At 41.2% G+C, this 15,425-nt stretch overlaps 1 pseudogene; it reads right to left on the bottom strand.

The window, feature by feature from the left end:
- Positions 1 to 8,067: 8,067 nt before the first annotated feature.
- LOC101445085 (ERBB receptor feedback inhibitor 1 pseudogene) lies at positions 8,068 to 9,769 on the bottom strand (annotated as a pseudogene).
- Positions 9,770 to 15,425: the final 5,656 nt, after the last annotated feature.

The raw sequence follows: 15,425 nt of genomic DNA, 5'->3' as shown, positions 1-15,425 counted from the left end.
GGTGCTAACAGGGCAACTGGCAGAGATCCATTGCAACTGTGCACCTGCACACGCAAGCAGCTCAGTTGTCTACTTATCTGCTTTCCAAGGATGCCCAGCTAATTCAGGGAGGGAAGACATCTGCATAGGAGAGGGTCGAGTGGAAGCTGAGGTGCCAATTAGGAAAAATGATGATGGCTTGGATCAGAGAGTGATGTGGAGATGGAGAGAAATGCATAGATTGCAGAGGTTTCAAGGAGTTAAAATCACCAAGAATCATGTCTGATTAACTATGGCAGGGGAAGGTTGTCAAGGAAGGAAGGAGTCAGTGACAACTGCCCATTTAGCTTGGATAATTAGGAAGGTGTTAGGAAAGTGGGGGTAGGGGAGGAACAGATTTAGAGAAGATCTACAGATTCAGCTTGGAATGTCCGATGTGTTCTTGGACTTGAGCAAGGATGCTCCTTAGACACAGTATAGTCAAGAATAAAATCAATGGTTTCAGATGAGAAATCAGCACTTAATCTTATGGAGTCTCCTTTGTCTGTGATGGTTCTCTTTTCTCTTACTGCTTTTAGTATTTTTTCTTTGTCTTAAGCATTGGATAATTTGACAAGTATATGTCTTGGGGTAGACCTGTTGGGAGTTATAATGTTTGGGGTATGTTGTGCTTCCTGGACGTGTACATCCATCTCCCTCAGTAGGCTTGAGAAGTTTTCAGCCATTATTTCCTCCAACATCCTTTCTGTTCCGTTTCTCTTCTCTTCTCCTTCTGGGATGCCTATAATGTGTATGTTCATGCATTTTGCATTGTCATTCAGGTCCCTAAGTCTCTGCTGGATTTTTTCTATCTTTTTATCGATTAGTTCTACTCTCTGTTTGATTTCAGATGTACTGTCTTCCACATCACGAATTCTTTCCTCTGCCTTTTTGAGTCTGCTGTTATTTGCTGAGAGAGTGTTTTTGATTTCTTGAATTGTGCTGTTCATCACTATCATATCCGTTATCTTTTTGTGTATGATTACAATTTCTTCTGTATTCTCTCCAAGTGTTTTTTTCATATTCTTAATCTCTTTCTTAACTTCATCAAATTGGTCCCTAATATATGTTTTGAGAGCTTCTTGTTCAATGTTCTGCTCCTTTTCCTGGTTTTTAGTTTGTTCATTGTATTGGGCATGCTTTCCTGATTATTAGTTTGGTTTGTAGTTTTTTTGTTGCTGTCTGGTCATAATTTTATCTTGATGGGTTTTATCAGTTGCTTAGCTTCCCAGTCTAATTTGGGGTTTAATTAGTTGTTGTTTTTGCATGCATGTTAAGTCTTCCCTTTGTCACTTTGTTTTCTTATTCTATTTTCTTGTTGTTGGCTAAGTTCACTTGAAGGAAAATATTAGGGCCAGAGAAAGCAAAAGGGGTGAGAAAAGAAAATGAGTTTGTGTTCCTGAGTGTGATGGAGTTGGACTCAGATATGACCTTTCTACACATGCCTCTTCTGTTACTTTTATTGGACCTGTGGTTGGCACTAGAGTTGGTGTATACTCAGGAGACCTGAATCTCTGGACTGTCCATGTGACAGCCAGGCCCTGAGCCTCAGCAGACTTGCAACTCCTACCCTCTGGTTTGTTGCACTTACTCCAGCCAGCTAACAGGGAGGTGAAGAAGGTCAACCACCACACCAGGGAGCCAAGAGTGCCTACAACTGCAAGTAGGAGAATTGCATCCATCATCCATGTGGGATCTAAGCCCCCTCTTGCTTAGAGGGGGAGTGTATTTAACCATCCCCTCCACAGGCTGGAGGAATAGAGTATGGATTAAAGTGGACTTACTGGTGTTCTACTATGGAACTATTGTGATTAGTAATGGAAGAAATTGTAGGTTTGATGTGGAGAAAGTGGGCACAGTGGCTGCTGAGGGTAGGGAGAGGGAAGAAGAGATATGATGTGGGGGCATTTTCAGGACTTGGAATTGTCCTGGGTGGTACTGCAGGGACAGATGCAGATCATTGTATGTCCTGCCAAGGCCCACTGGTTGGACTTGGGGAGAGCATAAACTACTATGTAAACCACTATCCATGTGGTGCAGCAGTGCTCCAAAATGTATTCACTGAATACAATGAATATGCCATGAGATGAAAGAGGTTGTTGATGTGGGAGGAGTGGCGTGAGGTGGGTGGGGGGTATATGGGGACCTCATGTTTTTTGAATGTAACATTAAAAAAAAATAAAGGAGGAAAAAAAATAGAAGATAAGCAAAGATGCAGCATGAAAAAAAATCAATGGGGAAGTTTGGACAGAGATAGGTATTTGGGTGTCTCCAGCACAGAGTAGAATTGAACTTGAAGATCTGATAAGCTCACTCAAGGGTAGTGTGCAAAGTGAGAAAGTTGACCAAGGAGGAAACCCAGGGGTCCTGGGCATTGTTAGGGTGGACAGGGAAGGCTAGAGAGTCTAGGAGTCCTGGGGGCTGTGATGCTGGTGAAGAGAAGAGAGCTGGGCATTCAAAGAAGGACGACGGTGTGGCCAACAATCACGAATTTAGCAAAGAGTCCCAATAAGAAGTTAATGAAAGGTCTTTACTGGCTTTGGGCACTTGGGAGGCCATGGGGCACCAAGTTAGGAGAAGTTTCACAGGAATGGTGGGGGACGAAGCCAGATAATAGTGGTCTGAAGAGCAAATAGAAAAGAGGGGACAATGAGTATAGATTATTATTAAAAAAAAAAACCTTTTTATTTTGGGAAAGTTTAACCTGTAAAAATAAATAGAATACTGAACCCCTATGCACCATCTTGCAGGGTCAATACTTACCAACTCAAGGCCATCACCTCATTTCATCTAAACCCTCACCTACATTACCTTATCCCCTGTTATGTAAAGCAAACCCCAACCATCCTATTATTCATTTTTTGGTATTTCAGCATGTCTCTGAAGGTCAGAAGTCCTTAGAGGCATCATAACCACAATACCATTATCATTGGCTATTTCTTTGAGTTTAAGTAAGAAGGGGAGAACAGAAATTTAGGATGGGTGATACTGAACATGCTTATAGAATGAGGGGCAAGTTACTAGAGAAAAAGAGATTTAGGCTTCCTTAGAGAAAGAGAAGCTCATTGGCAGGTCCCAGAGGCACTTGAAGATGGGTACCAGAGAGCAGAGCAGCTGAGTAGCCAGACACAGGCAGAAAGGCCATCCTTCTTGACAGGAAAAGGACTGGTTTGAGTGAGGTATTGACTGGATAGGTGACAACCACAATAGACTTAGGGAAGGAAGAAAAGGAGATGAGAGGACCTGAGGCAGGAGCGGGTTTGGGCACCACTGTGTGGTTCTCCAGTAACACGCAGAGGGCTGATGGCTGGGGAAGGTGGGAAGGAGAGATGTGATGTGGAGGCAGCTGGACCGCACATGATAGAGACCCAGGGGAAAATGTCCCTGAGTAAGCACAGGGAAGGGGTAGCTGCGAGAGGAAAATGTGCATTTTGGTAAACATGTAATCAGATAACCAGCTATGGAGGACCAGCATGAGAAGGAAGGGAAGAGGTAGTAGATAAAAAGAAACAGCTAAGATTAATTTTAGGTTAAAGTTCTTGCTTCAGTTGAAGAGAAGGAAGGCCATGGAAAGTACCCCTGTGGCCCTCAACCCTGATTGCTTTTCAGAATCGATTCTGAATAAACGAAGTTAAATCTATGTCTGGACTCCACTCTCAGAGATTCTGATTTCATTGCTCCAGATGGGTCTCAGGCATTGATATTTTTGGAAAGCGCCCATGTGATAATGTGCAGCTAGACTTGCAAATCCCTGAGGAAAGAGTGAAACCCAGGTCAGGTGTGGAGAAGGAGAGTGGGAGCTGATGTCTTGGAAGTTTCAAATCACTGAGAGGTGGTAGTAGGTGGTCAGGTTTTATTCAGTTGTTTTTCTTTTCTTAATATTTCAGGGTTAGAAAATGTTAGGTCATTTGCTTTGGTCATTCAGCAAGTTAATGACATTAGAAAATAGACTGAAAACTGCAGTATTATTTGTAGACAGACACAGAATTGTCATCTCTTTACTTGCTTCTCCTCAATTACTCTTCCTTCCAGTAAAACTCTTTCTACCCCCCAAATCAATCGTTTTGAAGAGAAACTTAAAAAAAAAATGGAGATGTAAGAACCAAGAGTGCAATAAGGTAAATATTATTACATTTAAATATCAACTTCACCACAGGTATTTTGCAGCACAAACTAATTCACTGATGTTACAACTCCCAATAAAAAGGAAGGGAATTCATTTACTCCATTGCCCATTGGCTCCTGACTCCTGAAATGAGGATATGGTTTGGATCTGTGATCTAAACCTCATTGTTTAGAATTTTACATCAGGAAAAAATAAAAACCAATGATAAAGAATGTAGGAACACAGAAACAAAGAAATCATCTTTTTCTCTTTTTAATTAATAAGGAAATCCAATTTTAAACACAATGAATTGAAAAGAAAACCTTACTTAACCAGCAGCAATATAATGCTATGTGCCAGACTTAAGCACTTTACACACACTCATTTAGTCCTCATATCAACTCTGGGAAGGTAGGTGCCATTATCACCTCCAATTCACAGTGAAGGAAACAGACCTGGGTAGTGGCCACTTGCCCAAGATCATAAAGAAGTTGTACATCCCAGGTGGTACTGGGATTTGGGCCCAGACTATCTCAGAGCCGATTTGTTTGACCACTGTGTTGTACTGAAGAAGCTTAGGTGTGATGGGCTAATCTACCTTTTGGCAAAGCTACAGACAAAAATCCACTGTGCATGCTCTGAAACTTCCAAAACACATAAAAGCAAAAATAAATAAGCCAGCTGAGGAGAGTCCTGGAAATGCTGGTGAAGTAACTGCAAGTTAAAGAGCATATTAGATAATATTCACTGGCAGCTTTAATGAAATATGCACAAAAGCTTCGGGAAACATAAAGAATTCCTTACATTTACCTATAATCACAACAATTACGAGTGAGCCTTGGTCCTGGACTCCTCTATCACATGGCAAAGCACATGGCAGCCTCTCCTGGCCTCTCCCTTTTCTTCTGCATTCCATTGAATTTCAGTTTCTAGTTTCCCATGGCTTTATTGCTGTCTGAATTTCATTCAGTAATAGGATTAAGACTCATCCTGATTGAGGTGCACCACACCTTAACTGAAGTAGCCTCAGCCAAAGTCTTCCTCACAGGGGGTTCAAACCCACAGGAATGGATTAGATTTAGGAATATGTTCTTCTGGGGCACAGCTCTATGCCGCCACATCCCTTGGGCAAACCAGGATAGCTGTCTATCCAACTTTCATCTTCCACTAATAGGGATGGTGAAGCATGAGCTATACTTTGATGCTTCCTGAAGGTGAATTTCCTGTCTTGGGCAAACCAGGATAGCTGTCTATCCAACTTTCATCTTCCACTAATAGGGATGGTGGAGCATGAGCTATACTTTGATGCTTCCTGAAGGTGAATTTCCTGTCTTGGGCAAACCAGGATAGCTGTCTATCCAACTTTCATCTTCCACTAATAGGGATGGTGGAGCATGAGCTATACTTTGATGCTTCCTGAAGGTGAATTTCCTGTCTTGGGCAAACCAGGATAGCTGTCTATCCAACTTTCATCTTCCACTAATAGGGATGGTGGAGCATGAGCTATACTTTGATGCTTCCTGAAGGTGAATTTCCTGTCTTGGGCAAACCAGGATAGCTGTCTATCCAACTTTCATCTTCCACTAATAGGGATGGTGGAGCATGAGCTATACTTTGATGCTTCCTGAAGGTGAATTTCCTGTCTTGGGCAAACCAGGATAGCTGTCTATCCAACTTTCATCTTCCACTAATAGGGATGGTGGAGCATGAGCTATACTTTGATGCTTCCTGAAGGTGAATTTCCTGTCTGTCTGAGTGTTGACTGTGCTGTATCCTTGAATCTTCCTCATAGTCTGAAATGTATGTGTCACATTCTGTTTTTATGCAATACTGACATGTTATTTACTTAATTCCTATGTTTTAAATCTTGTCAGTTGTTCCACCTTCATTCTTAGTTATTTTTCAGAAATTAAGGACAATCTGTTTTCTCACTTTTTATGGCAACAGAGGAGAATTGACTAAATTCCTTCAGATGAACATTTCAGTGAAATATATAGTTCTGGTGTTCTTTAGACAACAGTTTCCATTGGGGACTGATATTTATCTTTGGTGACATAGAATTGGGAAAGATTTTTAAAAGTCACTTACAGTCTCAAAGCATTCAAACCTCATTTCGCAAGGCAGACAGATGAAAGAGATTAAAAAAAATATATCATTGTAATAGTATCCAGTAACCCCTTAATTTGTTAACCTTTTTTGTCAAAAAAATCTATTGTTGTATGGAGAAGGGATGCCATAGCAGGGGAGGGTGGGTATTTTACGACCAAATTTTACTTGCAATCAAAACTCATAACCATTTGAAATGTACTGACATTTGCTTAAATAAAGTCAGTCTCTTTGAAGGCTAGATACCGTGGTGTTGGCAAACAGGAGAGGCACGGGGCTTGTGATGGCCAGCACCATGCAGTTAGTGCTGAACTCAGGTAAACTAAGGATTCACGGTGATGCTCCATAGTTAAGCCTTCTCAACTCAACAAGTATTCAGACCATCCTTGCCATTTTTTAAAATGGTGTCATAAATATTATAACTTTATTAAAATGAAAAGACAATATTCAAAATAATGCAACAAAATGAATAAAATCCTTTGTCCAATACTGTACATATAAATGCAGAAATCAGTGCAGTTTTCTAAAGCATGTTTTAACTTTCATTTAGTTCAAACTAAAATATAATAAGCTTTAAATAGCTCAGATACTATCATTCAGCAGTTTAAACTGTGAACAGCTTGTTTAACTGTTAAGAGAACAATGTGGTAATGTACCTCCGTTGTGAGCACCTTCTCTTTTGTGCTTATCTATACAAGATAAATACATTAAAGCATGTGAAAACATGAGCACAAGCTGTGTGTCTCACTGGATCGAACTGAAGCAGCAGAGCAGTCACTTGTGAGAGTCTTAACAAAAGCAGAAAGATGCTGATGAGACCTCTGGAATTAAGACATACTGTGCTATTGGTCAGAAGTGTTTTACTTAAAAAGCAAACAATCCCCAGAAAATACTGAATAGGAACCAGCAACACAAGGCCAGCTTGTGTTGCATTTGTTTATTAATACAGTCTAAAAGACAAAAGCAAAAAACACAACACACATCCCCGCACAAAAACTCTCAATCATGTAGTTAACTGCTTCATTATTGCTTAAAACTTACATCTTGAAAACTGGCAACTAGCATGCTTTCCAATATGAGTCTAGCGTGTCCCACTGTCTCTGTGAGACACATACTATGGGGGGCCACTTTAGTGGATGGGATCAAGTAGGAAGGGAAAAGGAAAAATTATTTACTAATTCTCTCTTCATTTTTCAAAATGTGAGACATATACAGGTGATAATACCTTGCCAGATAAACTGCTAGCCCCTCCCTTCAACAAAATAAAAAACAAAACTTGGAAGAAGTATTAGACCTCGGGATGGTTTTTCAACTAGGTAGGTACAGTCATGGTAAAGAATGTATACCCTGCCATCAATGGAAAAGACCATTTACAAAAATAAATGAAACAAAATATAACAGTCCTAAAAGTCAGAAATCTTCAAACTTACTAAACAGAAATAATTTTTAATGATTCTGATCTAAACAATACTGTATTTTCTTCCATTTGCTCAACTTTCAGTCTATCAAGAGTTATTTCTCCAGCTTGAGTTTTTATTATTCTGAATATATATTACTCTAACATAGTACCTAATTGGTTAACCTGCCACTATGGTCAATGGTTACAGCACAAGTTTATATATTGTATATGATGTATTCATATATAACCATCTTCCCATCCCCCCTACCATCATCACATCTTTAAATTATAGACTCGAAAGGACTTTTTCTCCAATGCTAACAAAATCAGGGCTTCTCAGCAGAACAGCATGTCACAACTGCTCTAATCCTCCCTCTTTGAGACAGAGAATACAACTTTATTTTGCAATATAAGAGCTTTCTCAGCGACTCTTAAATTGGAAAACTGCTTGAGAAGCATTTGCTCCTATGTAACCTCTGCTGAATTCTGATCCCAAAGTCTAAGGAGAAACGTAGGATAAATGTTTACGCGTCACATGGCCCCCTATGTCCATTTTTGTTTTGGAGTCCAGTTTTTCTGGGGCTGAAACTATACTGCAGTTAGCAGATAGTGGCTGGATTTGGGTGCTTGCACTGGTTTCTTCTGCTTCCCTAAAAAGTTTTTCATATTTGTCCAGGTATGGTGGTGTCTCAGGTAGTAGGTAATAATGTGTTGAACAAACCTTCTTCCCCTCTTCAATAATGGGCAGAATGCAGGGAACCTTACTGGCAGATCCTTCGCTGTTCTGTCTTTGCAGGGCTTTGCTACTGACATACTTGGGGTCAGGGGCAAAGCTCTGAGTAGGGGGTATGACCCCACTGAGGTAAGATGGAAGGCTTTTAGGGCTTGGTGTGCGGGAGTTACTCCTTGATAAAGGTTCTCTGGGTGGTATTTTGGGAGGCCTGTCTTCATCACTGTAGGTGCTAGAAGTCACTTCTGCTGACCACCTCCTATAATCAGGCTTTACTGGCCTAGGAGGTATGGGAACCCTGGGGGGAACCTCAGGTTTGTCGTCATTGGAATTTGGAGAAGATCTGTGTAAATAGCTGGATATCCATATGGCTGGCTTGTTAAAAGACCCAGCTGGTCCCGAATGAGATCTTCTTAATTGTTGGTGGGTTTGAGGTGGAGGATTTGAAGTTTGGACACATCCATTTTGGTCCCGTGAATGATTGAGATCTTCTGCTGCAGAAACAGCTGGAGTATCAAAATATGCATAATTGATCTGTCCACTCCCACGGAAGCTTCGCCTGCCAGGAACTCCGTATTTGAAGTCAGAATGTGTACAGTCTTCTAAAAGGAAATCTGTATCTGAGCTAGTTAGGAATTCTACCTCACAGTCTGTCTCATCCAGAGAGAGGTCTTCAGAGATTGGCAGTGGCAGAAGGGGCCTGGAACCCCGTTTACAAAGAGGTACACGGGGGAAAAAGGAAGGTGAGTTTTTTATGGGTGTTAGGGGAGGGGTGGAAGCACAAACCGCATTTACTGGAAGTTTCTTAAAACCACAGGCAGCTTGATCCTCTTCATGTTGTCCCAAGTATTCACTTGGAGGAATAGTAAGAGGGGGCAAGCTAGACTTCTGAGGTGGAGCATTTTCTGCAAAGTAGTGACCATCCATCGGAGCAGATTTGGAAGTACGCCCATTAGGTGGTAGGTGCATCTCAGCAGCGGAGTTCAGATTGTAGGCCATGGTTATTGGGTCAATGTTGAAAAAGTTACTAAAAGGAAAAATATTTTTCAAACTCACTGCGACTTCCCCAGCAGGTCTTTGTATTCCCCATGGCTTGGCCATTACGTAGAAATCCAGTTTTTAATGGGACTCTAATCTCCTGAGCAGCAACTCCTGCTGTTGACGTTGTGCTGTATTTTGGGATTGACTCCAAATTGTGAAACCCAAGGATTTTCAGTAAACCAGTAGCTTTCATTCCCCCGGGCCAGCCGCGGCTCCCCACGGCGCTGTCCGTGCAGGACCTCAGCGCCTCGGGCTTAGGGGCGCGGACGCCCCGCAGCCGCCTCGCCGCTCGCCTGGCTCGCAGTCTCTGCCTCCTAGTCGGCCGCCGTCCCCATTCTTGCCATTTTAACTTGCGCCAGTCCTGGAACATAGAACTTCTTTAATACTTGCTCATTGGTGAGTCATGGATTAACCAGACCCTCACTCAGATCGACCCTGGTCTATCGGAGTGAACGAGTTTGAGGAATGCCTCTTATTCCCTTGTGGAAGACGTTGGAGGCATCCAAAGGGAAGGCTGTGACGAAATTGCAGCAATATGCTTAGACTGGTTTGTCAAAACCAGGGCACCTCAGGTGAATATTGACGATGAGCGAGCAAGTTTTGGAGAATCGGGAAAGGGAGACAGGGAGGAGGTCATAGGTACCTCCTGTCTTCCCTGAAAGGAAGTTGGGAATCAGTAAAGCAGGATGCAATCTGGACGGATTTGGAGAGCAAGGAGAGTGTGACTTCTTGTGGGCATATTTGAGTAAGGTAGGCAGAGGTAAAGAAAAGGGAGAGGGATAAACAATTTTAACTCCTTTTAATTTTTCTTGTGAATAAGGAGATGTAGAAACAAAACTCACATTAATGAATGAATGACACACTTGTCCTTTTGCTAAAATAGGAGAAAAGACAGTTTTTACAGAATATGCCCATTCACTTAAGGGATGTTATATATTTATTATTCAGAGAATGCCTGTCTAAGGAAGAAAATATTTCATGATTCAGTTGGAGCTTGGAAGTGAGCCTTCTGGAAAATCACTAGTGGCTCTGGATTCTACAAGTTAATTGTTTTTAGACAGTGCTCATGTTGGCAGTTTTCAGAAGGAAGGTAACAGTAATATTAGGACTGTAAGGAAGGGGACCACTATGCCTTCCAGGCCAGGAATCCTACCATGTGGAGAATAGCAAAGAGATGTCAGTCCACTCCATACAGGGTTGGGGCTGCCACGGAGATATCACTTACACAAGCTCTGCGTGGAATGTTTACTCACATAATGAAGAGAAAAGGCACGACTAGTGGGTGTCAGTTCCCCAAAGCCAGTGGGTCTAATCTGCAGCTGATACAAGGTCTAAGTAGAATCCTCCATTCTGTGCTGCAGGCAAGGGGTCCCACTCTCTTCCTGCATAGAACAGACACAGATGCCATAAAATAGACTCACTTACCCAGCTGGTCTTCATGAATGTTTACATATGCCCAATGCAAAAGAAGAATTTGCTGGCAGGACACTATCTGCTTGGGGATGTGTTTTATCTCCAGGCACAGGCACTCTGCGAATGGATTCAACCCAAAATTATCATCCCATCAAGATAACACCACTAACCACAGGGTATATTTCTGCATCACAGGGAAAGTTGGCAGCCTGGGCTGTCCCCTTTCATAAGAATAGTGAGCTTAACTGTGAGGACAATGAGATAAAAATCTCACATCATCTGCAAGCATTCCATCCCTTGCTTTTTAAAGTAATTAACTTATTTTTGTTTTTGTTTTGTTTATTCCAGAAGTTGTAGGCTTACAGAAAAATTGTGCATAAAATAGAGTTCCCATATACCACCCTATTATTAACACCTTGCATTTGTTACAATTCATGAAAGAACATTTTCATAATTGTACTAACTACAGTTTATCATTTACAATAAGATTCATTGTTTGTGATGTACTGTCCTATGTTTTTTAAAACTTTTTATTCTAGTAACATATAGAAAACCTAAAATTTCTGCTTTCTAGCTCATTCAAATATAGAATTTGTTGCTGTTAATTACTTTCACAATGTTTTGCTACCATCACCAATATTCATTACCAAAACTTTTCATTCAATCCAAATAGAAACTGTATAATTTAAGTATGGAACCCCATTCCCTAATCCACCCTGACCCCTGGTAACTTTATTCTAGTTTCTGACTTTATAAAACTGCTTATTCTAATTATTTCATACCAGTGAGATCACACAATATTTGTCCTTTTGTGCCTTGCTTATTTCGCTCAACATGATGTCTTCAAGGCTCACGGATGTTGTCCCATGCACCAGAACTTGATTCATTTTTATAGCTGAATAAAATTCTATTGTATGGACAGAGAGACAAAGAGGCCAAATGAAAACCATGAGTTTGCCCATGTGGCTGAGAATGGTATGTATCTTCCACCCTCAGGGAGAATAGCCTCAGTAAAATTCCTGGCTCATTGCAGCTAACTGAGAGAGGGAAAACTGAGGGAGGAGGAGTCTGGAGGAGGTCAGAGGGTGGTTTCTCTTCTGTGAGTTTGACCAGCTAAGCCCGCTTGGAATCTTGGCTATAGCCAGCCCAGCAAGTGGAAGCTGTAAGTTACTTATTCGTGGGGACACTGAAGGGCAAATAAACACAGGACAGGCACCCAGCAAACTCTGAGAAAGAAGCATAAGGGGGAGGAAAGATGAGGTGGGCAGAACAGAGGGGAAAAATAAAATAAAGAAATAAAGACCCCGAGCAGCACTGAAGCGGCCTCAGGGAGAGGGAAGGGGGGTTCAGGTCAGGCAGGCTGTCACAGCCACCTGTCCTGGGAGAGAAAGGAGCTACTTCAGTGAAGGGTGGACTATCAGCCCTGGAGAGAAGGAAGACTGCAGAGAGAGGCAGCAAACCTTAGATATCAACTCGCCTGAGGGGATAGAGGGAGGGGCAAGGCAGAGCAACTTTCAGAAACCTACCTAACTGTGGAGTGGGTGGAGGTCAGTGAATGAATGCCTGCCTCACATCTAGGAGGTCCCTGGTTCAATCCCCAGTACTACTTAAGAGAATACACCCAGAGAGTGAGCCAGTGGGTTGTCAGGCATCCAGCAGGCATCTTGTGACAGGGACTTACAGACTAACATTTTTTTTTTTAGTTTTAAAAAATATGTTTTATATTTCTTTTTTTTTTTTAATTTGTTTTTATTTTTTATTCTTTATTTTATTCTCTAAAATTGGGTACCTTATCTGTGCAGGGTGATTGACTGATGAGCACTGGCACCCTGAGACAGTTCCTAGTGGCCTAAGAGGAAAGCCTGTTTTCCCTGGGGTTACTTTTCTTGCATTTTGTCTTTCTTTATTCCCTTTTGTTTCTTTTCCTTCTTAGTTTCTTTATTCCTTTTCTCTCTTTCTTTCTTTCTCTTTCTTTTCTTTCTCTTCCTTCCTTCCTTCCTTCCCTCCTTCCTTCCTTTCTCTTTCTTCTTTCTTTCTTTCTTTCTTTCTTTCTTTCTTTCTTTCTTTCTTTCTTTCTTTCTTTCTTTCTTTCTTTCTTTCTTTCTTTTCTTTCCCTTTCTTTCCTTTCTCTCCTTCCCTCCCTCCCTCCCTTCCTCCTTCCTTCCTTCCTTGCTTCCTTGCTTCCTTCCTTCCTTTCATTTTCCCCTATTCCATTGTGTTTCTTTCATTCCAACTTTTCTTGTTTGGTCTTCTTTTTTTTTAGTTTCAATATTCTTCTTGTTTCAGTTTTTATTCCACATTTTAAAAATTCTTATACCTTTGTACTTTTTATGATTTTTTTACTCTTATTACTTATTTTTTCCCAGCCCTTTTTTTTTTTAAAGATTTTATTATTTTTATTTATTTAACTCCCCTCCCCTCCCCTCCCCTCCCCTCCCCTCCCCTCCCCTCCCCTCTCCCGGTTGTCTGTTTTCTGTGTCTTTTTGCTGCGTCCCGTTTCCCCATCCACCCCCGTTGTCAGCGGCACGGGAAGTGTGGGCGGCGCCACTCCTGGGCAGGCTGCTCCCTCCTTCGCGCTGGGCGGCTCTCCCCATGGGTGCACTCCTTGCGCGTGGGGCTTCCCCACGCGGGGGACACCCCTGTGTGGCAGGGCACTCCCCGCGCGCATCAGCACTGCGCATGGGCCAGCTCCACACGGGTCGAGGAGGCCCGGGGTTTGAACCGCGGACCTCCCACCTGGTAGACGGACGCCCTAACCACTGGGCCAAAGTCTGTTTCCCTCCCAGCCCTTTTATAATTCATTTTTATCTTCCTTTATTATTGCTACTTGTTGTTTTTCTTTTTCTATCTTTCCTTTTCTATTGTCTTAAAATTATTTTCAGGGAAACACAGACAATTACAAGGGTATAGAGTAAGTGGAACCAAGTATCAAAGAGGAAACTTAACAAAATATAATATAAAATAAAATCCTAAGGTACAAAGAGAAGCTAACGCTCTGAATAAGCCCATCAAGATAAACAGATGCCTAGAAACCAGGAAAAAATTGCAAGCCATAGTAAGAAAGAGGAAGACATGGCCCAGTTTAATGAACAGACTAAAAAACAGGAAGAGATGCAGAATGTGGAACAACTAATCAAGGATATCCAAATAAAGATCATGAATCAAATTAATGAAGTTAAGGAAAAGAGAGAGGATATTAAGATACTGGGGGACATACAGAAGAAATTGTAAACAGACATAAAGAGATAACAGATCTGATTGTGATGAATGATAAAATGCAAGAAATCAAAAATACCTAGAAGAGCATAACAGCAGATTTGAACAATTAGAAGAAAGAATTAGTGACATTGAAGATAATATATCTGAAAATGCACAGATAGTGGAACAGAGAGATAAAAAGATAGAAAAATTCAGCAGGGACTCAAGGAATTAAATAACAACACGCCCCCCCCCACCCCAACATATGCATTATAGGTATCCCAGAGGGAGAAAAGGAGGGAAAGGAGGCAGAAGGAGTGTTGGAGGAAATTCTCAACTCTTTTGAGGGGCATGGATACATATCCAGGAAGCAGAGCATACTCCCAACAGTATAAATCCTAACAGGCCTACCTTGAGACATATACTTTTCAAATTGCCAAATGCTTATGAAAGAGAATATTGAAAGCAACAAGAGAAAAGAGATCAACCATGTACAAGGGAAGCTTGATAAGATTAAGCACAATTTTCTCATATGAAACAATGGAGGTGAGAAGGCAGTGGTATGATATAGTTAAGATGCTAAAAAAACAACAAAACTGACAACCAAGAATTCTGTGTCCAGCAAAGCTGGCATTCAAAAATGAGAGAGAATTCAAAATACTCACAGACAAAGAGAAATTAAGAGAGTTTGTCAACAAGAATCCTGCCCTTTAAGAAATACTAAAGGGAGTTCTGCAGGTTGAAAGGAAAAAACAGGAGAGAGAGGGTTGGAGGAGAGTGTAGAAAGGAAAATTACTAGTAAGGATAACTAAAAAGATAAAAAGAGAAATAAAAATAAAATATGACTACAAAAAAACTAAAGAAAAAAAGGTTAATGTAAGTACTGTCTTAACAGTATTACCATTGAATGTTAATGGATTAAACTCTCCAATCAAATGACACAGATTGGCAGAATGGATGAGGAAATATGATTCATATGCTGTCTACAAGAAATTCCCCTTAAATATTGGGATGCAAGGAGTTTGTAAGTAAATAATTGGAAAATGATTTTACATGCAAACAATAAATAGAAAAGAGTGGGAGAAACTATACTAATGTCAGAAAAAATAGACTTTAAATGCAAAACTATTATAAGAGACAAAGAAGGACAAAATATATAAATAAAGGGGCAATCTATCAAGAAGAAAGAACAATCAATCATAAATATTTATGCACCTAACCAGGGCTCCCAAAAATACACGAGGCAAACATTGGAAAAAGTAAGGGGAGAGGGAAGCAGATTTGACTCAATGAATAGAGCATCTGCCTAACACATGGGAGGTCCAAGGTTCAAACCCAGGGCCTTCCGACCCATGTGGTGAAGCTGGCCCATGTGCAGTGCTGATGCAGACAAGGAGTGCCGTGCCATACAGGGG

This window comes from Dasypus novemcinctus, chromosome 16 (assembly GCF_030445035.2).
Source record: "Dasypus novemcinctus isolate mDasNov1 chromosome 16, mDasNov1.1.hap2, whole genome shotgun sequence".
NCBI classification, from domain to species: Eukaryota; Metazoa; Chordata; class Mammalia; order Cingulata; family Dasypodidae; genus Dasypus; species Dasypus novemcinctus.
This window is presented reverse-complemented; position numbering and strand designations above follow the sequence as displayed.